The sequence below is a fragment of the Bufo gargarizans genome, chromosome 2, assembly GCF_014858855.1.
Source record: "Bufo gargarizans isolate SCDJY-AF-19 chromosome 2, ASM1485885v1, whole genome shotgun sequence".
Taxonomy (NCBI): Eukaryota; Metazoa; Chordata; class Amphibia; order Anura; family Bufonidae; genus Bufo; species Bufo gargarizans.
The window spans coordinates 508,191,197-508,214,263 of NC_058081.1; the positions used below are offsets into that span (position 1 = coordinate 508,191,197).

The window sequence follows — 23,067 nt, forward strand, 5'->3', positions numbered from 1 at the left end:
AAACACTTAAATTACTGACATCCAGCATGTTCAGATATTCTCACAACATATTTACTGGTTATTTTTGGCATTGGCCACAATTTACCCTTACTCGTTTATCCTGCACTCCCCTCTAAACATTCCTCTACCATTTATCATTAAGAAATGTTCTACTGTATATCAAGAGAGAATTGGATTTGAAGTAATGGCCCCCGTAGGAATTCTGCTACAATTGCTTTCTAATTTACTACTCAATCACAATTTTTTTTTGTTGAATATTAAACTCTGAGAAACTAGTTGTAAGAACTTGTCTGTCAAATAGTTCTTTTGAAAGATGACTTTCTTTCATAAAGCTGTCAAAATACCATAAAACTCTGTGACTACAGATTTTTAGTTGAGTGCATATTTCTCTTTACAGCTCTTTAATATACCTAGTTAAGTGGCCCGATTGCTTCACTGCACATTTTCCTATTTTTTAAGTAAAGGCCGATGTAATTGACCACAAAGACTATAAAGGAAGTTGTGTGTAAAACATAGACCACGGGATATTACAGCAATTGTTTCAATTCTTTTCCATAATAAAAAAAAAACTCAAATCGAGTTTAAGACAACTGTTTATTTTGTGGATAGGATAGTGACATTTTAATATCTGAATGGCAAAGGAATATAATTGCAAATTGAAAAAAATATATTACTGTATTTTAGGTTATCTGACAAGTTAAGCAGTCTTGGGTTTGAGATATGTATTGTGTGATATTATTAGAATGTAATTCAGAGCCTTAAATTGAAGATTCTGGGCCTCAACGCACAATCTTTTACTGGGCCAGCAACTATGAAACATCATTTATGGTACTAGTGTAGCTTGTTCATAGGGGCAGAAAGACCTTTAGGCCTGTATAGGTTCTAGGTCTTGGATACCACCCGATTCTCTATGTTTATGATTAGTGTTGAGCGAATCAAAGTCAAATGAATTGACTTCGATATGATTTTCAGGAAAAATTCTATTCACTACGAAGCCGAATTTCCATGCGCCGCCTGTACAAGTGCGGTCCCGGCGACTGAGCCGGGTATCAATTAGACTGCATAGAGGCGGGGTTAGTGCAGGGGAGTTACAGCCTGGAGTGAGGGAAGGGCTACCCCCTTGACTTATATCGTGACTTGTGGAGCTGGAGAAGACTACTTTATAAGGCGATTTTTTCATGCATATACATGGCAGAAAAGCGGGACAAGACTGTATGATAACACAATGAGGATGATCTATAAGGTACTTTTGATAGTTTATTACGTGAAATGCAGGTGAAAGGTTTGCTTTAAATGCTGCAGCAGAATGCACATGCCCCTTGAGAAAGGACACACACCCTGAGCTGTCAGCTGGAAATCAATCTTGCAGAACAACTAGAGGAAGGAATGGGGAGATCTCTGGATCCATTTGAGGTAGATGGCTGGTTCTACCTTTGTTACAAAGAGATCATCATGGACTATATGTTATCTGATTTTCATTTTTTAGATCAATCATGGCATAACCCTTTTAAGTGTGGGAGTTAAGATAACAGCCTTAGCTTACCAGTGAGCTAGCTCTAAATTTTTGAAGTGGGAATATGTAGCTGAAGAGGATCTGCACCCATGGTTAAGTTTACCCAACAACCATATGCCATTAAGATTGATGGAAATAATGAGAAAACATTTGTAGCAAGAGCGATCTTGCAGTATTTCAGTGAAAGTAAATTTTACTTCAATGACTATCATTTTCAGCTCCTTAAAGATTATCATTATGTCTGTTAAAATGTTTCTGTTTTATGAGCTGCCATAACCCACAGCACTATGGAAGCCATTACAAGGAACAGGAAACCAGAATTCAGCTTTTGGTTTTGAATGGAGAAGAAAATGTCATATAACTAGAGTTGAGCGAACACCTGGATGTTCGGGTTCGAGAAGTTCGGCCGAACATCCCGGAAATGTTCGGGTTCGGGATCCGAACCCGATCCGAACTTCGTCCCGAACCCGAACCCCATTGAAGTCAATGGGGACCCGAACTTTTCGGCACTAAAAAGGCTGTAAAACAGCCCAGGAAAGAGCTAGAGGGCTGCAAAAGGCAGCAACATGTAGGTAAATCCCCTGCAAACAAATGTGGATAGGGAAATGAATTAAAATAAAAATTAAATAAATAAAAATTAACCAAAATCAATTGGAGAGAGGTTCCATAGCAGAGAATCTGGCTTCCCGTCACCCACCACTGGAACAGTCCATTCTCAGATATTTAGGCCCCGGCACCCAGGCAGAGGAGAGAGGTCCCGTAACAGAGAATCTGTCTTCATGTCAGCAGAGAATTAGTCTGCATGTCATAGCAGAGAATGAGGCTTCACGTCAGCCACCACTGCAACAGTCCATTGGCATATATTTAGGCCCAGCACCCAGGCAGAGGAGGGAGGTCCCGTAACAGAGAATCTGTCTTCATGTCAGCAGAGAATTAGTCTGCATGTCATAGCAGAGAATGAGGCTTCACGTCAGCCACCACTGCAACAGTCCATTGGCATATATTTAGGCCCAGCACACACACAGGCAGAGGAGAGAGGTCCCGTAACAGAGAATCTGGCTTCATGTCAGCAGAGAATCAGTCTGCATGTCATAGCAGAGAATGAGGCTTCACGTCAGCCACCACTGCAACAGTCCATTGGCATATATTTAGGCCCAGCACCCAAGCAGAGGAGAGAGGTCCCGTAACAGAGAATCTGGCTTCATGTCAGCAGAGAATCAGTCTGCATGTCATAGCAGAGAATGAGGCTTCACGTCAGCCACCACTGCAACAGTCCATTGGCATATATTTAGGCCCAGCACCCAGGCAGAGGAGGGAGGTCCCGTAACAGAGAATCTGTCTTCATGTCAGCAGAGAATTAGTCTGCATGTCATAGCAGAGAATGAGGCTTCACGTCAGCCACCACTGCAACAGTCCATTGGCATATATTTAGGCCCAGCACACACACAGGCAGAGGAGAGAGGTCCCGTAACAGAGAATCTGGCTTCATGTCAGCAGAGAATCAGTCTGCATGTCATAGCAGAGAATGAGGCTTCACGTCAGCCACCACTGCAACAGTCCATTGGCATATATTTAGGCCCAGCACACACACAGGCAGAGGAGAGAGGTCCCGTAACAGAGAATCTGGCTTCATGTCAGCAGAGAATCAGTCTGCATGTCATAGCAGAGAATGAGGCTTCACGTCAGCCACCACTGCAACAGTCCATTGGCATATATTTAGGCCCAGCACCCAGGCAGAGGAGGGAGGTCCCGTAACAGAGAATCTGTCTTCATGTCAGCAGAGAATTAGTCTGCATGTCATAGCAGAGAATGAGGCTTCACGTCAGCCACCACTGCAACAGTCCATTGGCATATATTTAGGCCCAGCACCCAGGCAGAGGAGGGAGGTCCCGTAACAGAGAATCTGTCTTCATGTCAGCAGAGAATTAGTCTGCATGTCATAGCAGAGAATGAGGCTTCACGTCAGCCACCACTGGAACAGTCCATTCTCAGATATTTAGGCCCCGGCACCCAGGCAGAGGAGAGAGGTCCCGTAACAGAGAATCTGTCTTCATGTCAGCAGAGAATTAGTCTGCATGTCATAGCAGAGAATGAGGCTTCACGTCAGCCACCACTGCAACAGTCCATTGGCATATATTTAGGCCCAGCACCCAGGCAGAGGAGAGAGGTCCCGTAACAGACAATCTGGCTTCATGTCAGCAGAGAATCAGTCTGCATGTCATAGCAGAGAATCAGGCTTCACGTCACCCACCACTGCAACAGTCCATTGTCATAAATTTAGGCCCAGCACTAGTGTTGAGCGGCATGTCCCATATTCGAATTCGCGAAATTTTGTGAATATTCGAAAGAATATTCGTAAAATATTCGCGATTATTCAAATTCGTTATTATTTCGCATATGCGATAATTCGAATTATCGCATAATACATATGCTATGCAAAATTCACATGTGCGCTAATGAAATCGCCTTACGAAGATTCGCAACTCAATTCAATCACTAATGTATGAATGCAATGCCCTTTGCCTCTGTTCTGGGACAAGTGTAGATATTCGCATGTGCGCTAATAAAATCGCCTTACGAAGATTCGCACCTCAATCACTTTCTAGGGAATGTGAGACTTTTGGGAATCAATCGAGATACAGTGGGGGGTGATGACAGTAGTTGACAGAGTACAGATCAATGTAATCTGTAAGGTGGAAAGTAAAATAAAAAATACGAATATTCGTAAATCGAATTTTACGAAGTTCTACGTATTCGCGAATATGGTGCTATACTATATGAATGCACAGGCCTTTGCCTCTCTGTTCTGGGGACAAGTGTAGATATTTGCATTTGCGTTAATAAAATCGCCTTACGAAGATTCGCAGCTCAATTCAATCACTAATGTATGAATGCAAAGCCCTTTGCCTCTGTTCTGGGACAAGTGTAGATATTCGCATGTGCGCTAATAAAATCGCCTTACGAAGATTCGCAACTCAATTCACTAATGTATGAATGCAAAGCCCTTTGCCTCTGTTCTGGGACGTGCCGATATTCGCATGTGCGCTAATAAAATCGCCTTACGAAGATTCGCGCCTCAATCACTTTCTAGGCAATGTGAGTAAGATCTGAGCTGTTGGACCTTTGGGAAACAATCAATTATATGTGTACTGTAATTTTGTGGGGGGGGGGGGGAAACAAAAAACGAATATTCGTTTTTACGAATATATAGCACTATATTCGAAATATTCGCGAAATCGCGAAGTTGCGATATTCGCGAAAAAAATTTGCTTTTCGAATATTCGCGCTCAACACTACCCAGCACCCAGGCAGAGGAGAGAGGTCCCGTAACAGAGAATCTGGCTTCATGTCAGCAGAGAATCAGTCTTCATATCATAGCAGAGAATCAGGCTTCACGTCACCCACCACTGTAAGAGTCAATTTTCATAAATTTAGGCCCAGAACCCAGGCAGAGGAGAAAGGTCCCGTAACAGACAATCTGGCTTCATGTCAGCAGAGAATCAGTCTTCATATCATAGCAGAGAATCAGGCTTCACGTCACCCACCACTGCAACAGTCAATTGTCATAAATTTAGGCCCAGCACCCAGGCAGAGGAGAGAGCTCCCGTAACAGAGGATCTGGCTTCATGTCAGCAGAGAATCAGTCTGCATGTCATAGCAGAGAATGAGGCTTCACGTCACCCACCACTGCAACAGTCCATTGGCATATATTTAGGCCTAGCACACAGGCAGAGCAGAGAGGTCCCGTAACAGACAATCTGGCTTCATGTCAGCAGAGAATCAGTCTGCATGTCATAGCAGAGAATGAGGCTTCACGTCACCCACCACTGCAACAGTCCATTGGCATATATTTAGGCCTAGCACACAGGCAGAGCAGAGAGGTCCCGTAACAGACAATCTGGCTTCATGTCAGCAGAGAATCAGTCTGCATGTCATAGCAGAGAATGAGGCTTCACGTCACCCACCACTGCAACAGTCCATTGGCATATATTTAGGCCTAGCACACAGGCAGAGCAGAGAGGTCCCGTAACAGAGGATCTGGCTTCATGTCAGCAGAGAATCAGTCTGCATGTCATAGCAGAGAATGAGGCTTCACGTCACCCACCACTGCAACAGTCCATTGGCATATATTTAGGCCTAGCACACAGGCAGAGCAGAGAGGTCCCGTAACAGACAATCTGGCTTCATGTCAGCAGAGAATCAGTCTGCATGTCATAGCAGAGAATGAGGCTTCACGTCACCCACCACTGCAACAGTCCATTGGCATATATTTAGGCCTAGCACACAGGCAGAGCAGAGAGGTCCCGTAACAGACAATCTGGCTTCATGTCAGCAGAGAATCAGTCTGCATGTCATAGCAGAGAATGAGGCTTCACCAGGGCCGGACTGGGACAAAAAATAGGCCCGGGCATTTTTGACTGAGCAGCCCAATCACATGACACCCAACAGGCCACACACCCTTGCAGTCTAGGGGTGGAGCCAAAGCCGGAAGCACAATTGACTTTGTTTTCCGACTTGCATAACAGGAACCAGATGGATCTGTTTTGATTCCCATAGACTTTTATGAGGACGGAGAGCAAACTGAAAGCCTCTTGCAGAGTCTGCACTGTACGAGAGAGAGATAGCAGTGGCTGTGAAGGGAAAAGTTCCAGAACACAATGACAGCCCCAGAGCCTTTCTGCTGCCTGACCAACCGTATGCTGCCACAGCGCCAGCCTGCAGGACATCAGAGACGCCTGGGGTCCACATTATAGCACCACTACATTTACTTACTACATTTATAATAAAACAATTTACTTACAAAAGAAGCTATTAAGTTGTCTGCTTTGCCGTCCTCTGCTTGCTTCCACTGATTATTTGCCCTCCTTTCTGTCTCTCCTCGCAGGCGCACTGTTATGGGGGACCTGTGGGTGACACACTGTTATGGGCATCTGTGGATGACGCACTGTTATGGGGGACCTGTGGATGACGCACTGTTATGGGCATCTGTGGATGACACTATTATGGGGGCAATGGCATCTGTGGATGACACAATGTTATGGGGGACCTGTGGATGACACACTGTTATGGGCATCTGTGGATGACGCACTGTTATGGGGGCATCTGTGGATGACGCACTGTTATGGGGGCATCTGTGGATGACGCACTGTTATGGGGGATCTGTGGATGACGCACTGTTATGGGGGCATCTGTGGATGACGCACTGTTATGGGGGATCTGTGGATGACACACTGTTATGGGCATCAGTGGATTACACACGGTTATGGGCATCAGTGGATTACACACGGTTATGGGCATCAGTGGATTACACACGGTTATGGGGGCATCTGTGGATGACGCACTGTTATGGGGGATCTGTGGATGACACACTGTTATGGGCATCAGTGGATTACACACGGTTATGGGCATCAGTGGATTACACACGGTTATGGGCATCAGTGGATTACACACGTTATGGGCATCAGTGGATTACACACGGTTATGGGGGCATCTGTGGATGACACTGTTATGGAACTTATGAGGACATCTGTGGATGACGCACTGTTATGGGGGATCTGTGGATTACACACGGTTATGGGCATCAGTGGATTACACACGGTTATGGGCATCAGTGGATTACACACGGTTATGGGCATCAGTGGATTACACACGGTTATGGGCATCAGTGGATTACACACGGTTATGGGGGCATCTGTGGATGACACTGTTATGGAACTTATGAGGACATCTGTGGATGACGCACTGTTATGGGGGATCTGTGGATTACACACGGTTATGGGCATCAGTGGATTACACACGGTTATGGGGGCATCTGTGGATGACACTGTTATGGAACTTATGGGGACATCTGTGGATGACACACGGTTATGGGGCATCTGTGGATGACACTGTTATGGGTGGCCGGGGGGATCTGTGGATGACACACATATATGGCAGCGCAAGCATCTTGTGCTATATAAATGTGTCATCATCCACATATCACATCTCTCCCCCCCCCCCATAACAGTGTCCCTGACAGTGTCTCACCCTATCGTAAGACGTCCGTTCCTTTATGTAAGTGAGCTATTGAGCTTGTAAATAAACTTGTGCAAAGTATATGAGTAGTTAGTAACTACTCATATAGTTTGCAGTTTGCACAAGTTTATTTACAAGCTCAATAGCTCACTTACATAAGTTACTATCTTATCTAATATAATCTATCACTAATCATCACTTACTTACTGCCTGGGACAGTCAGGAGGACTCCAAATTGTATTCACAACTTAGTACAATTCACTGTGTTTCACAGACAGTGCAGTAGTCAATGTGCTGCAGACAGTGCACAAAAGACTGCCTGTCAATCATTCACGGTTGAATCACAAGTGACTTCAAGTCCGTCTGTCCACAACATCCAATTACTGTCTGTGGCAGACTGTGGGCATGGGCAGGCGCCAGGCGGCAGCGACAGCCAGTTGGCACTACTGGGGCGCAGGGGAGGGCACTGGCAGGCAGAAGCTGGTGGCGTGGCACTGGCAGTGCTCCAGTCCCGCTCTTCAACATTCAAACTTGGCGGCCGGCGGCAGCGTAACTGTAACGTGATGTGACGTCACTCACTACGTTACGTCGCACGCGCTGCTCCTCCCACACTGAAGGCGGAGCAGGCGCGTGACGTCAGAGTGAGCGACGTTACGCTGCCGGCCGCCGGAAGATGGGAGGCAGTCAGGCAGAGCACGGAGGCGGAGCACGGAGGCGGAGCACAGGAGGCGGAGCACAGGAGGCGGACTACAGGAGGCGGACTACAGGAGGAGGCGGTCTCAGTCTCACACGTGAGTCAGTATATGCGTGTCTGTTCTGTGTCACAGTGGGCGGCCGGGGCTGGCAGGAGGCGGAGCAGTCACAGTGACAGGGGTGTGAATTGATTAGTCCATACCCGGCCGGCAGTCAGGGACTCACACTCACGGCACACCCACTCGAAAACTGAGGGAGGCGGCCCCCCTGAGGCGGCCCGGCCCACCGGGCAAATGCCCGGTCTGCCCTATGGCCAGTCCGGCCCTGGGCTTCACGTCACCCACCACTGCAACAGTCCATTGGCATATATTTAGGCCTAGCACACAGGCAGAGCAGAGAGGTCCCGTAACAGACAATCTGGCTTCATGTCAGCAGAGAATCAGTCTGCATGTCATAGCAGAGAATGAGGCTTCACGTCACCCACCACTGCAACAGTCCATTGGCATATATTTAGGCCTAGCACACAGGCAGAGCAGAGAGGTCCCGTAACAGACAATCTGGCTTCATGACAGCAGAGAATCAGTCTGCATGTCATAGCAGAGAATGAGGCTTCACGTCAGCCACCACTGCAACAGTCCATTGGCATATATTTAGGCCTAGCACACAGGCAGAGCAGAGAGGTCCCGTAACAGACAATCTGGCTTCATGACAGCAGAGAATCAGTCTGCATGTCATAGCAGAGAATCAGGCTTCACGTCAGCCACCACTGCAACAGTCCATTGTCATAAATTTAGGCCCAGCACCCAGGCAGAGGAGAGAGGTCCCGTAACAGAGAATCTGGCTTCATGTCAGCAGAGAATCAGTCTTCATATCATAGCAGAGAATCAGGCTTCACGTCACCCACCACTGTAAGAGTCAATTTTCATAAATTTAGGCCCAGCACCCAGGCAGAGGAGAGAGGTCCCGTAACAGACAATCTGGCTTCATGTCAGCAGAGAATCAGTCTTCATATCATAGCAGAGAATCAGGCTTCACGTCACCCACCACTGCAACAGTCAATTTTCATAAATTTAGGCCCAGAACCCAGGCAGAGGAGAAAGGTCCCGTAACAGACAATCTGGCTTCATGTCAGCAGAGAATCAGTCTTCATATCATAGCAGAGAATCAGGCTTCACGTCACCCACCACTGCAACAGTCAATTGTCATAAATTTAGGCCCAGCACCCAGGCAGAGGAGAGAGCTCCCGTAACAGAGGATCTGGCTTCATGTCAGCAGAGAATCAGTCTGCATGTCATAGCAGAGAATGAGGCTTCACGTCACCCACCACTGCAACAGTCCATTGGCATATATTTAGGCCTAGCACACAGGCAGAGGAGAGGTTCATTCAACTTTGGGTAGCCTCGCAATATAATGGTAAAATGAAAATAAAAATAGGATTGAATGAGGAAGTGCCCTGGAGTCCAATAATATATGGTTATGGGGAGGTAGTTAATGTCTAATCTGGACAAGGGACGGACAGGTCCTGTGGGATCCATGCCTGGTTCATTTTTATGAACGTCAGCTTGTCCACATTGGCTGTAGACAGGCGGCTGCGTTTGTCTGTAATGACGCCCCCTGCCGTGCTGAATACACGTTCAGACAAAACGCTGGCTGCCGGGCAGGCCAGCACCTCCAAGGCATAAAAGGCTAGCTCTGGCCACGTGGACAATTTAGAGACCCAGAAGTTGAATGGGGCCGAACCATCAGTCAGTACGTGGAGGGGTGTGCACACGTACTGTTCCACCATGTTAGTGAAATGTTGCCTCCTGCTAACACGTTGCGTATCAGGTGGTGGTGCAGTTAGCTGTGGCGTGTTGACAAAAGTTTTCCACATCTCTGCCATGCTAACCCTGCCCTCAGAGGAGCTGGCCGTGACACAGCTGCCTTGGCGACCTCTTGCTCCTCCTCTGCCTTGGCCTTGGGCTTCCACTTGTTCCCCTGTGACATTTGGGAATGCTCTCAGTAGCGTGTCTACCAACGTGCGCTTGTACTCGCGCATCTTCCTATCACGCTCCAGTGCAGGAAGTAAGGTGGGCACATTGTCTTTGTAGCGTGGATCCAGCAGGGTGGCAACCCAGTAGTCCGCACAGGTTAAAATGTGGGCAACTCTGCTGTCGTTGCGCAGGCACTGCAGCATGTAGTCGCTCATGTGTGCCAGGCTGCCCAGGGATAAGGACAAGCTGTCCTCTGTGGGAGGCGTATCGTCATCGTCCTGCCTTTCCCCCCAGCCACGCACCAGTGATGGACCCGAGCTGCGTTGGGTGCCACCCCGCTGTGACCATGCTTCATCCTCATCCTCCTCCACCTCCTCCTCATCCTCGTCCTCCTCGTCCTCCAGTAGTGGGCCCTGGCTGGCCACATTTGTACCTGGCCTCTGCTGTTGCCAAAAACCTCCCTCTGAGTCACTTCGAAGAGACTGGCCTGAAAGTGCTAAAAATGACCCCTCTTCCTCCTCCTCCTCCTCCTCCTCCTGGGCCACCTCCTCTTCCATCATCGCCCTAAGTGTTTTCTCAAGGAGACATAGAAGTGGTATTGTAACGCTGATAACGGTGTCATCGCCACTGGCCATGTTGGTGGAGTACTCGAAACAGCGCAACAGGGCACACAGGTCTCGCATGGAGGCCCAGTCATTGGTGGTGAAGTGGTGCTGTTCTGTAGTGCGACTGACCCGTGCGTGCTGCAGCTGAAACTCCACTATGGCCTGCTGCTGCTCGCACAGTCTGTCCAGCATGTGCAAGGTGGAGTTCCACCTGGTGGGCACGTCGCATATGAGGCGGTGAGCGGGAAGGCCGAAGTTACGCTGTAGCGCAGACAGGCGAGCAGCAGCAGGATGTGAACGCCGGAAGCGCGAACAGACGGCCCGCACTTTATGCAGCAGCTCTGACATGTCGGGGTAGTTGTGAATGAACTTCTGCACCACCAAATTCAGCACATGCGCCAAGCAAGGGATGTGCGTCAAATTGGCTAGTCCCAGAGCTGCAACGAGATTTCGCCCATTATCACACACCACCAGGCCGGGCTTGAGGCTCACCGGCAGCAACCACTCGTCGGTCTGTTGTTCTATACCCCGCCACAACTCCTGTGCGGTGTGGGGCCTGTCCCCCAAACATATGAGTTTCAGAATGGCCTGCTGACGTTTACCCCGGGCTGTGCTGAAGTTGGTGGTGAAGGTGTGTGGCTGACTGGATGAGCAGGTGGAAGAAGAGGAGGAGGAAGCCGAGAAGGAGGAGGTGGCAACAGGAGGCAAAGAATGTTGCCCTGCGATCCTTGGCGGCGGAAGGACGTGCGCCAAACAGCTCTCCGCCTGGGGCCCAGCTGCCACTACATTTACCCAGTGTGCAGTTAGGGAGATATAGCGTCCCTGGCCGTGCTTACTGGTCCACGTATCTGTGGTTAGGTGGACCTTGCTACAGATGGCGTTGCGCAGTGCACACTTGATTTTATCGGATACTTGGTTGTGCAGGGAAGGCACGGCTCTCTTGGAGAAGTAGTGCCGGCTGGGAACAACATACTGTGGGACAGCAAGCGACATGAGCTGTTTGAAGCTGTCTGTGTCCACCAGCCTAAATGACAGCATTTCATAGGCCAGTAGTTTAGAAATGCTGGCATTCAGGGCCAGGGATCGAGGGTGGCTAGGTGGGAATTTACGCTTTCTATCAAATGTTTGTGAGATGGAGAGCTGAACGCTGGCGTGTGACATGGTTGAGACGCTTGGTGACGGAGGTGGTGGTGGTGGTGTTGGTGGTACATCCCCTGTTTGCTGGGCGGCAGGTGCCAACGTTCCTCCAGAGGCGGAGGAAGAGGCCGAGGCGGCAGCAGCAGAATAGGCCGAGGCGGCAGCAGCAGAAGAGGTAGCAGGGGGAGCCTGAGTGACTTCCTTGGTTTTAAGGTGTTTACTCCACTGCAGTTCATGCTTTGCATGCAGGTGCCTGGTCATGCAGGTTGTGCTCAGGTTCAGAACGTTAATGCCTCGCTTCAGGCTCTGATGGCACAGCGTGCAAACCACTCGGGTCTTGTCGTCAGCACATTGTTTGAAGAAGTGCCATGCCAGGGAACTCCTTGAAGCTGCCTTTGGGGTGCTCGGTCCCAGATGGCGGCGGTCAGTAGCAGGCGGAGTCTCTTGGCGGCGGGTGTTCTGCTTTTGCCCACTGCTCCCTCTTTTGCTACGCTGTTGGCTCGGTCTCACCACTGCCTCTTCCTCCGAACTGTGAAAGTCAGTGGCACGACCTTCATTCCATGTGGGGTCTAGGACCTCATCGTCCCCTGCATCGTCTTCCACCCAGTCTTGATCCCTGACCTCCTGTTCAGTCTGCACACTGCAGAAAGACGCAGCAGTTGGCACCTGTGTTTCGTCATCATCAGAGACATGCTGAGGTGGTATTCCCATGTCCTCATCATCAGGAAACATAAGTGGTTGTGCGTCAGTGCATTCTATGTCTTTCACCGCTGGGGAAGGGCTAGGTGGATGCCCTTGGGAAACCCTGCCAGCGGAGTCTTCAAACAGCATAAGAGACTGCTGCATAACTTGAGGCTGAGACAGTTTCCCTGGTATGCATGGGGGTGATGTGACAGACTGATGGGGTTGGTTTTCAGGCGCCATCTGTGCGCTTTCTGCAGAAGACTGGGTGGGAGATAATGTGAACGTGCTGGATCCACTGTCGGCCACCCAATTGACTAATGCCTGTACCTGCTCAGGCCTTACCATCCTTAGAACGGCATTGGGCCCCACCATATATCGCTGTAAATTCTGGCGGCTACTGGGACCTGAGGTAGTTGGTACACTAGGACGTGTGGATGTGGCAGAACGGCCACGTCCTCTCCCAGCACCAGAGGGTCCACTAACACCACCACGACCATGTCCACGTCCGCGTCCCTTACTAGATGTTTTTCTCATTGTTATGGTTCACCACAACAACAAATATATTATTTGGCCCAATGTATTGTATTCAAATTCAGCGGGATATAAATTTGAGGCCTAGTATTTAGGCGCTGGGTGACCGGTATGGATTTAGTGACAGAATTAGACTTGGAAATGCACAGAAGCGTGTGTGTGTGAAGTTATTCTGAATGACCCAATGTGCACCTTGAATATTATATACCCTTTTAGGGATAGATTTCAAATAGCTCTGATATAGCAGAAACCACTAAATTATGAAATTGCTAAATTGGGAATTGTACTTCAACCCAGAACAAAAAATGTGCTTTGACGGACACTAAATATCTTGCCCAGCAACAACAGTACAACGGTGGGTAACGAGAGATTTAGAGGGAATTAAATTTGAGGCCTAGTATTTAGGCGCTGGGTCACCGGTATGGATTTAGTGACAGAATTAGACTTGGAAATACACAGTAGCGGGTGTGTGTGAAGTTATTCTGAATGACCCTATGTGCACCTTCAATATTATATACCCTTTTAGGGATAGATTTCAAATAGCTCTGATATAGCAGAAACCACTAAATTATGAAATTGCTAAATTGGGAATTGTACTTCAACCCAGAACAAAAAATGTGCTTTGACGGACACTAAATATCTTGCCCAGCAACAACAGTACAGCGGTGGGTAACGAGAGATTTAGAGGGAATTAAATTTGAGGCCTAGTATTTAGGCGCTGGGTCACCGGTATGGATTTAGTGACAGAATTAGACTTGGAAATGCACAGAAGCGTGTGTGTGAAGTTATTCTGAATGACCCAATGTGCACCTTCAATATTATATACCCTTTTTGGGATAGATTTCAAATAGCTCTGATATAGCAGGAACCACTAAATTATGAAATTGCTAAATTGGGAATTGTACTTCAACCCAGAACAAAAAATGTGCTTTGACGGGCACTAAATAACTTTCCCAGCTACAACAGGACAACGGTAACGAGAGATTTAGAGGGATTTAAATTTGAGGCCTAGTATTTAGGCGCTGGGTGACAGGTATGGGTTTAGTGACAGAATTAGACTTGGAAATACACAGTAGCGGGTGTGTGTGAAGTTATTCTGAATGACCCTATGTGCACCTTCAATATTATATACCCTTTTAGGGATAGATTTCAAATAGCTCTGATATAGCAGAAACCACTAAATTATGAAATTGCTAAATTGGGAATTGTACTTCAACCCAGAACAAAAAATGTGCTTTGACGGACACTAAATATCTTGCCCAGCAACAACAGTACACCGGTGGGTAACGAGAGATTTAGAGGGAATTAAATTTGAGGCCTAGTATTTAGGCGCTGGGTCACCGGTATGGATTTAGTGACAGAATTAGACTTGGAAATACACAGTAGCGGGTGTGTGTGAAGTTATTCTGAATGACCCTATGTGCACCTTCAATATTATATACCCTTTTTGGGATAGATTTCAAATAGCTCTGATATAGCAGGAACCACTAAATTATGAAATTGCTAAATTGGGAATTGTACTTCAACCCAGAACAAAAAATGTGCTTTGACGGGCACTAAATAACTTTCCCAGCTACAACAGGACAACGGTAACGAGAGATTTAGAGGGATTTAAATTTGAGGCCTAGTATTTAGGCGCTGGGTGACAGGTATGGGTTTAGTGACAGAATTAGACTTGGAAATACACAGTAGCGGGTGTGTGTGAAGTTATTCTGAATGACCCTATGTGCACCTTCAATATTATATACCCTTTTTGGGATAGATTTCAAATAGCTCTGATATAGCAGAAACCACTAAATTATGAAATTGCTAAATTGGGAATTGTACTTCAACCCAGAACAAAAAATGTGCTTTGACGGACACTAAATATCTTGCCCAGCAACAACAGTACAGCGGTGGGTAACGAGAGATTTAGAGGGAATTAAATTTGAGGCCTAGTATTTAGGCGCTGGGTCACCGGTATGGATTTAGTGACAGAATTAGACTTGGAAATACACAGTAGCGGGTGTGTGTGAAGTTACTCTGAATGACCCTATGTGCACCTTCAATATTATATACCCTTTTTGGGATAGATTTCAAAGAGCTCTGATATAGCAGGAACCACTAAATTATGAAATTGCTAAATTGGGAATTGTATTTCAACCCAGAACAAGAAATGTGCTTGAACGGACACTAAATAACTCGCCCAGCTACAGCACTAGGGACAGATTTAGCTGGATATAAATTTGAGGCCTAGTATTTAGGCGCTGGGTGACAGGTATGGGTTTAGTGACAGAATTAGACTTGGAAATACACAGTAGCGGGTGTGTGTGAAGTTATTCTGAATGACCCTATGTGCACCTTCAATATTATATACCCTTTTAGGGATAGATTTCAAATAGCTCTGATATAGCAGAAACCACTAAATTATGAAATTGCTAAATTGGGAATTGTACTTCAACCCAGAACAAAAAATGTGCTTTGACGGACACTAAATATCTTGCCCAGCAACAACAGTACAGCGGTGGGTAACGAGAGATTTAGAGGGAATTAAATTTGAGGCCTAGTATTTAGGCGCTGGGTCACCGGTATGGATTTAGTGACAGAATTAGACTTGGAAATACACAGTAGCGGGTGTGTGTGAAGTTATTCTGAATGACCCTATGTGCACCTTCAATATTATATACCCTTTTTGGGATAGATTTCAAATAGCTCTGATATAGCAGGAACCACTAAATTATGAAATTGCTAAATTGGGAATTGTACTTCAACCCAGAACAAAAAATGTGCTTTGACGGGCACTAAATAACTTTCCCAGCTACAACAGGACAACGGTAACGAGAGATTTAGAGGGATTTAAATTTGAGGCCTAGTATTTAGGCGCTGGGTGACAGGTATGGGTTTAGTGACAGAATTAGACTTGGAAATACACAGTAGCGGGTGTGTGTGAAGTTATTCTGAATGACCCTATGTGCACCTTCAATATTATATACCCTTTTTGGGATAGATTTCAAATAGCTCTGATATAGCAGAAACCACTAAATTATGAAATTGCTAAATTGGGAATTGTACTTCAACCCAGAACAAAAAATGTGCTTTGACGGACACTAAATATCTTGCCCAGCAACAACAGTACACCGGTGGGTAACGAGAGATTTAGAGGGAATTAAATTTGAGGCCTAGTATTTAGGCGCTGGGTCACCGGTATGGATTTAGTGACAGAATTAGACTTGGAAATACACAGTAGCGGGTGTGTGTGAAGTTATTCTGAATGACCCTATGTGCACCTTCAATATTATATACCCTTTTTGGGATAGATTTCAAATAGCTCTGATATAGCAGGAACCACTAAATTATGAAATTGCTAAATTGGGAATTGTACTTCAACCCAGAACAAAAAATGTGCTTTGACGGGCACTAAATAACTTTCCCAGCTACAACAGGACAACGGTAACGAGAGATTTAGAGGGATTTAAATTTGAGGCCTAGTATTTAGGCGCTGGGTGACAGGTATGGGTTTAGTGACAGAATTAGACTTGGAAATACACAGTAGCGGGTGTGTGTGAAGTTATTCTGAATGACCCTATGTGCACCTTCAATATTATATACCCTTTTTGGGATAGATTTCAAATAGCTCTGATATAGCAGAAACCACTAAATTATGAAATTGCTAAATTGGGAATTGTACTTCAACCCAGAACAAAAAATGTGCTTTGACGGACACTAAATATCTTGCCCAGCAACAACAGTACAGCGGTGGGTAACGAGAGATTTAGAGGGAATTAAATTTGAGGCCTAGTATTTAGGCGCTGGGTCACCGGTATGGATTTAGTGACAGAATTAGACTTGGAAATACACAGTAGCGGGTGTGTGTGAAGTTACTCTGAATGACCCTATGTGCACCTTCAATATTATATACCCTTTTTGGGATAGATTTCAAAGAGCTCTGATATAGCAGGAACCACTAAATTATGAAATTGCTAAATTGGGAATTGTATTTCAACCCAGAACAAGAAATGTGCTTGAACGGACACTAAATAACTCGCCCAGCTACAGCACTAGGGACAGATTTAGCTGGATATAAATTTGAGGCCTAGTATTTAGGCGCTGGGTGACCGGTATGGATTTAGTGACAGAATTAGACTGGGATATGGCCAAAAAATGAACAGACTATTGCTGGTTAAATGCACTTGGTGTGACAGCTTCACCCTGATGTAGGCTTTAGCCAAAAAACAACCACACCATTGAGGGTTAAATGCACTTGGTGACAGGCGCAGCTTGCCCCTGATTTTGTATATGGCCAAAAAATGAACAGACTATTGCTGGTTAAATGCACTTGGTGTGACAGCTTCACCCTGATGTAGGCTTTAGCCAAAAAACAACCACACCATTGAGGGTTAAATGCACTTGGTGACAGGCGCAGCTTGCCCCTGATTTTGTATATGGCCAAAAAATGAACAGACTATTGCTGGTTAAATGCACTTGGTGTGACAGCTTCACCCTGATGTAGGCTTTAGCCAAAAAACAACCACACCATTGAGGGTTAAATGCACTTGGTGACAGGCGCAGCTTGCCCCTGATTTTGTATATGGCCAAAAAATGAACAGACTATTGCTGGTTAAATGCACTTGGTGTCACAGCTTCACCCTGATGTAGGCTTTAGCCAAAAAACAACCACACCATTGAGGGTTAAATGCACTTGGTCGCAGCTTGTGCTGGCGCACCACAAGACACAAAATGGCCGCCGATCACCCCAGAAAAATGAGACTGACAAACGGTCTGTGCAGCCTAAAAACAGTGAGCAATTGAGGATCAGCAGCTCAATGATCCACAGCTGCAGATCGATCAGTTAATCAAGTCCTTTGGAGGAGTTAATCTGCCTAATCTCGCCCTACTGTCGCAGCCGCAACCTCTCCCTACGCTAATCAGAGCAGAGTGACGGGCGGCGCTATGTGACTCCAGCTTAAATAGAGGCTGGGTCACATGGTGCTCTGGCCAATCACAGCCATGCCAATAGTAGGCATGGCTGTGATGGCCTCTTGGGGCAAGTAGTATGACGCTTGTTGATTGGCTGCTTTGCAGCCTTTCAAAAAGCGCCAAGAAAGCGTCACAAAAGCGCGAAGAAAGCGACGAACACCGAACCCGAACCCGGACTTTTACGAAAATGTCCGGGTTCGGGTCCGTGTCACGGACACCCCAAAATTCGGTACGAACCCGAACTATACAGTTCGAGTTCGCTCATCCCTACATATAACTCAAAGTCACAACAGAATAAAGCAAAGTAAATAAAAAATGAATCAGCATTTTATCATTAAAAAAATCTAACAAAATGTTTTAAAGCAGAGTTTTCCTTTAAGTCAATTATTACCTGCACCTTTGCTCCTTATGAAAGTACAGTAAATAGACACAATAATGGAAATATTGAGCGGGCAATAGTGCTGAATCTGTCACCTGCCTACTCAATGTAGTCTCAATTAATCAAGAATTGGAGGATAAAAAATGTGAATATATGTATAAGAGGCACATTGGCTCCAAAGATTAATGTTTCCAAACCACATAATGACGTCTACACAAACACCACACAAAAATTGGCCAGTTCTTCACTGTGAGATCAATCTCACTTCTACGATATATCATTTATAATAAAGTAGAGCCACAACAGCAAAATATCGAGTGCGAAGGGTAGATATTTACAGCTACAGTACCACGCCTCCCAATCCCTCTTTCCTCTAGCATTTGTCCACATTTCGTTTGAGGGAGACAGTGATTGGTTAGGATAATAAAATCAGAGCTTGGAATGACAGGGACTGCAGCTCTGCAATTATACTGCTGCCGACAGCTAAGCCATGGGCTTATTCCACAGCCCTGGCTATTGTAAGCCAGTAGAAGGCGAATGTATTCTTCATTCAATGATCAACTAAATTTCTTTGCTCCAGCCAGACGTTTTCAACTTTTTATTTTATTAGCTATTTTATATAAAAATGTTATTGTGTAGGGCTGTTGTGAAATGAACTGGTCACATCACAACTGCATGAGAGATATAGTAACAGTCTTTTATAGACACTTACCACATGTTTCATAAAGAAGCAGTTCTAGGAAATGTGATCACAGCTTATAGGCTCTACTAAAGGGTTTTATTTGCATTAAGATGAGAGCTTCAGCCTTTCCATAGAGTAACAAGTACAGCACCATCCATTGTATAGCAGCTGTGCTTGGCAATGTAGCTTAATCCCGTTCACTTGAATGGGGCTGAGAGGTGAAAAGGCCATGTGATGATATATGTGATGTCACAGGCTGAGGAAGATGACACAGTGCCACTGGTGTTGGGTGTGTCGAGAGTCCACCCCCACCAGTCAGGTATTGATGACCTATTCTGAGTATAGGTCATCAATATTTAAGTTCTGAACAACCCTTTTATGTTGTGTAATTTCTGTAGCGATATTTTCATGCCTTCTGTCCTCTAGGAGTGTGCAAAAAAAATAAAAAATGTTTGAGAGTTTCATGCATCTCAGACAAAACTTTTTGTCTCCACTTTTAGTTTATGGATCTACTGTAATGGTATTGAAGGTGTAGCCACCAAGACATTATGATGAGTGGTTGCCTGGTAACCAGAGCTAAATTGCCTACATATGCATTAAGGGGAGCTGAAGAACAGAAATAAACAGAGAAATCATGTAAAACTAATACGCAATGGTGTAGTTGAGATTTAGGAGGCCTATATGGAGCTTCTGCTGTAATTTCTCCTTTGATAAATTTTCAAAATATTGCATGTAATTTTCAGTGTTCAAGGATAGACAGATTTTGAACGTAAAAGTTTAATGTCGTTAATCCTCTGAGGTTCCCACATTGTCTTCATTATGTGTCACAGGGAAAGTTGTTTTACTGTTACCAGATGTATGGAAAACAGATTTCATGTAGAATAATGGCTGACAAAGAGTGAAGCATACTGAAAATCACGCTACAGAAAGAAGGCGGAGATCTCTAAAGTATAGTAACTCTTACTGATCTGATGCTCAAGAAGGCTTTAATAAGCATTGTCTTTGCATCAGAAACCATAAAATGATAAATCAATGATATGACTCAAACAGAGCAATCATCTCAATAGGCACATATTCCCTGATGAGGAAATGTATCACCGAGACCCCAAATTATAAATATCACATGGAAGAATTAATCTCCTACCATTGTAATTACTTATTTGCTGATTACTGGTAATTAGATGAAGCAAACAGTGAATACAACATGGAAGTGACACATTGTAATAATGAAGAGGTTCCACCTTAAGATTAAAGAGGGGAGTTCGATTTTAAAAATCATGGCCTGTTTGACCTTAAAAGGGTTGTCTTGATAATGTTTTAAGACATACAAACCTCACAGCTGTGGCAACTCACCTTGGGACCACTTCCATTAACCAATGCAAAAAAAATCAAATGCTGGATTATAGGGATAGTTATGACGTTAGTAAAAGTTGCATGAAGTTGTATAAGAGCAGGCATATATTACAAATGCTTCTTCCTAATACCATTGCTTTCACAGAGATGCTGGGAAAAAATCCTTCAAATATTAATTTCCATTTGGAGTCTTTGTGATTTATTTCTTTATTGTGGAACTCTAGCGGTATGGTGAGAAGTGATTTATACATTTCTTTACACCTGAATACATTTCAGTGGATTGCAAATTGGAAAAGCAGAAAAAAAAAATGAAAATCAGGAGGATGAAAATACGTAGCATGTGTCGGACTGAATGCTTTTTTACGCCTATGCCCTGCATACTGGTAAATCCTCATACTGCTAAAAGGAATATGTTCCAGGGTATTAATTACTCAGTAACTTATCTCAGCCAGGCGAATTGGCAGCAGCAAGAAGCTTCAAGAACAAGGTCACTCCATTTAAACAAAACGAATATTCCCTGTGTCATAGTCATTCAGTGAATATCTGTATCAGTCCTAATGTTTGCAAAGTCAGGTATCACTAAAACAGTCATTGAAGGAGATTTGTTTAAAAAAGCACCCATCCCCTGCATTCATAGCACCCATGATTAGTGCTCAGACACCAAAATTTAAAATGGTCAATTTTAGGTACTAACGTAGCCAAAAGGATGTCCAGGATACAAAAAAGGTCTGCTTTTTTATTCCAGAAACAGCACCACTATTGTCTATGGCCTATGTCTGGTATTGCAGCCAAGCCCCACCCACTTGAAAAAATAAATTAATTACCAGACAGAGCCAAGAATTTTTAGTGATTTGTTTTAATTTTTCATGTCACTATCCATATTTAAAAAGAAAACAAAAATTGTGCAGTTTTTGCACTTGCCACAGAAGTTGCGGTCTCCTCCTTTCTATTGTGTCTAGGGCCCATGTTACTGCTCTCAGAGAACAGAAGTGTTGATATATTTAGGCCTACTTGCCAGTGTATTAATGGCATGAGTTTAAGATTTCTTAAAATATAGATACGGTCCAGACTAACAAAATTTCCTTTAGAAAAGCAGATTTTTTTCTGATCTTTCAGTAGGATTCATTGTATCTAATTTGTAAAATGCTCATAACATCTTCTAAAGTTCATAAGTGTCTAAGGTCCAGGGTTTTGTATTAAGAAAAAAGACAGTAATAAAACCTTTGAAACCTTGAAAAATAATTGAAAGTGATGTTTTTTTTCTTGTTACTTTTTAACATTTTGCAATTTAATTAGATTTGATGGTACAGCAGAAAATCTTCTTCTAATACATTATTTTATAACAAGTGGTTGAGAGCAAGCTTTAGCCTTCAAATCCTCCTGCTACTGATCTGTCACTACTGAGTTCAAATTAATTACAGCACCGATCAAAAGGTGTTAAAAATTTGCTTCATTAAACAGTCTAGTGTTATTAAACACACTTGAAAAGAGACAGTCATTTATTATCCTACATTATCTCATCAATATATTGGTAAGGAAAAGACCTACCAAGCAATATACAAAGGACAAAACTCTGGGGAGATTTACTAAGCTTAATGCATAAGAATTCTGCATCAAACACTTTTTGCACATCATAAGACAAGGTTGTGGCTTAGATAAAAAGAGTTGTGGTTTACTAGGTGAGTAAAGCAAGAACCGTCTTGAACAGGTTTCTGATGTTTGAGAAATATAATTCCAAAAATTACTTTTACCACTCTACAAGTAACTTCTTACACAATGAAAATAGGCAGACTCATTACTGCTTACCACTCTAGCTCTCACACTCAGTCTTTGTTTTCCAGTTCACTCACATCTAAGATCTTCACAATCCTTCTGCACATTTCCATCACCATGTCCAGTGATCCTCTGTGGTTGGACAAGTATAAAAGTTTTTATTTAACTCTTAATATCAGAGATGCAGCACTATGTTTCTCTACCTTTAGGCCTTTAGGTTATAACTCACATCGGAAATTGGCTGCATGGAACCATAGAGTCCAGTGGTAGAAGTATGCAAATTGATTGGTGAAGATCTTAGATGTGAGCAAGCTGGAACAAGGACAGAATGTGAGATTTAGAGTGGCAACCAATATTGATTCTGCCTATCTTAATAGTGTGAGGAGAAGTTAACTTTCAGAACGCCTTCAGTCTGTGAACTTGGGACTTTTGTGTGTGGTTTTGGACTTGTCAATAATTTAGTAGCTCCAGACCTAGACGGCCGGTGTGCTCAGTTGTTGTTGAGTTTTTATATAATTGAGAAGTTTAATTGTCAGAGTATCTTTTCCAGGACAAACTACCATGATATTCCATAAAATTCTCTATGGACAAAAAAACTGAACAAGTTGAACAATTTGCACATTTGACTATTGATGCTGAATATAAACCTGTTGAGACAACAGAAAATAAAATGGAGCTCAAGAATAAAACTAACATGCAAAAGCTATGTTTAAGAATATGATGGAAGAAGAAGAGAAAAGAATATAACATAGAAGTGCTGAGCCTGACTAAGA

The 23,067-nt window shown here is 44.6% G+C and overlaps 1 protein-coding gene across 3 annotated transcripts in view; it reads right to left on the reverse strand.

Annotated features, from left to right (window-relative positions):
• TSPAN9 (tetraspanin 9) overlaps positions 1-23,067 on the reverse strand; it is a 490,638-nt gene that overhangs the window by 19,960 nt on the left and 447,611 nt on the right. The window lies entirely within an intron of this gene.